The sequence below is a fragment of the Phalaenopsis equestris genome, unplaced genomic scaffold (assembly GCF_001263595.1).
Source record: "Phalaenopsis equestris unplaced genomic scaffold, ASM126359v1 Scaffold000297, whole genome shotgun sequence".
Lineage (NCBI taxonomy): Eukaryota > Viridiplantae > Streptophyta > Magnoliopsida > Asparagales > Orchidaceae > Phalaenopsis > Phalaenopsis equestris.
This window is the reverse complement of record NW_018164739.1, coordinates 1,898,874-1,900,433: the sequence shown is the minus strand read 5'-3', so window position 1 is coordinate 1,900,433 and position 1,560 is coordinate 1,898,874. Positions and strand designations below refer to the sequence as shown.

The window sequence follows — 1,560 nt, the reverse complement described above, 5'->3', positions numbered from 1 at the left end:
CATATATTTCAATAAGGGACAGCAAGAGGAGCAAGATAAAAGCCCCAAAAATGTAATTTCCAGCATTTAAAACATCCTCCAACATATTTTTCAATAAGGGGCAGCAAAAAGTGCAAGATAAAAGCCCTAAAAATGCAATATCCAGCATTTAAAACATCCTTTCAACATGTATTTCAACAAGGGGCAACAAAGGAAGTAGATAAAAATCCCAAAAATGTAATTTCCAGCATTTAAAACATTCTCCAACATATTTTTCAATAAGGGGCAGCAAGGAGTGCAAGATAAAAGCCCTAAAAATGCAATTTCCAGCATTTAAAACATCCTTTCAACATGTATTTCAACAAGGGGCAACAAAGGAAGTAGATAAAAATCCCAAAAATGTAATTTCCAGCATTTAAAACATTCTCCAACATATTTTTCAATAAGGGGCAGCAAGGAGTGCAAGATAAAAGCCCTAAAAATGCAATATCCAGCATTTAAAACATCCTTTCAACATGTATTTCAACAAGGGGCAACAAAGGAAGTAGATAAAAATCCCCCAAAAATATAATTTTCAGCATTTAAAACATTCTTCCAACATGTATTTCAATAAGGGACAGCAAAGGAAGTAGATAAAAACCCCAAAAATGTAATTTCCATGCTTCATGATATGTGAAATAATATAAAATAGGGGAGGATAGAATAATACCTCTTCTTTTTGTAAACTTAAAGCAAAGGAGGAGTAAAACAAGCTTGAAAAATTACTCCAATAGCAACTCACGAAGATTTTTTCACAATCTTCAGCTTACGGCACCACAAATCCGAGATTCCAAGATCTTCAAAGGAGCAAAGCTTCCTTTCCAACAGAGAAAACAAAAAAGAGATTCTCCTAATAGGATGAATAATAGAGGTAGAAAAGCATCCAAATCTCCCTAAAATCCCTCAAGAACTTCTTTCAAAAATTTTTTCAACAAACCCTAAGCCACAGAGGATGAAAAGAACAAGTAAGAATGATTTTTGAAGAGATTTTGACAGCACCTCCCTACTTTCTGGCAGACGGAGTGGAAACGAGCCGCGTGCGCAACCAACGACGAAATGCCGCGTGTGAGGAGGCGAGGAAGACGCTCGGGCTCGGCGACATCGCCCGATCGATCCATGCTTGCGGGAGTTAGGGCACGGGACACCGAGCGGCTCCTGGTCGAGGGAGAAAAAGAAATGTCGCGGGTGAGGACCTAAAATCTCTGGTTTAGGTTAAATATGAGTATAATTTAAGAATAGTTATATAAAAGTAAATATTTAAGATTTTAAAAAAAAATAAAATTTTAATTTGTGTTTCACCCAGGCATCGAAACATAACAAAATTGATGTCATTTTTAGGTAATTTTGATGTTCCGGACGCGTTGGTGAGGTTCGTTTCGCCACTGGAAGTTTAATTTGTGTTTCACCCAGACATCGAAACATAACAAAATTGATGTCATTTTTAGGTAATTTTGATGTTCCGGACGCGTTGGTGAGGTTCGTTTCGCCACTGAAAGTCGTTTTGACGAATTCATCGATTTGCGTCGTTTTGACGAATTCATC

At 37.1% G+C, this 1,560-nt stretch overlaps 1 protein-coding gene across 3 annotated transcripts in view; it reads left to right on the top strand.

Annotated features, from left to right (window-relative positions):
* LOC110025284 (uncharacterized protein YnbD-like) overlaps nt 1–1,560 on the top strand; it is a 28,989-nt gene that overhangs the window by 16,613 nt on the left and 10,816 nt on the right. The gene's annotated exons all lie outside the window — the stretch shown is intronic.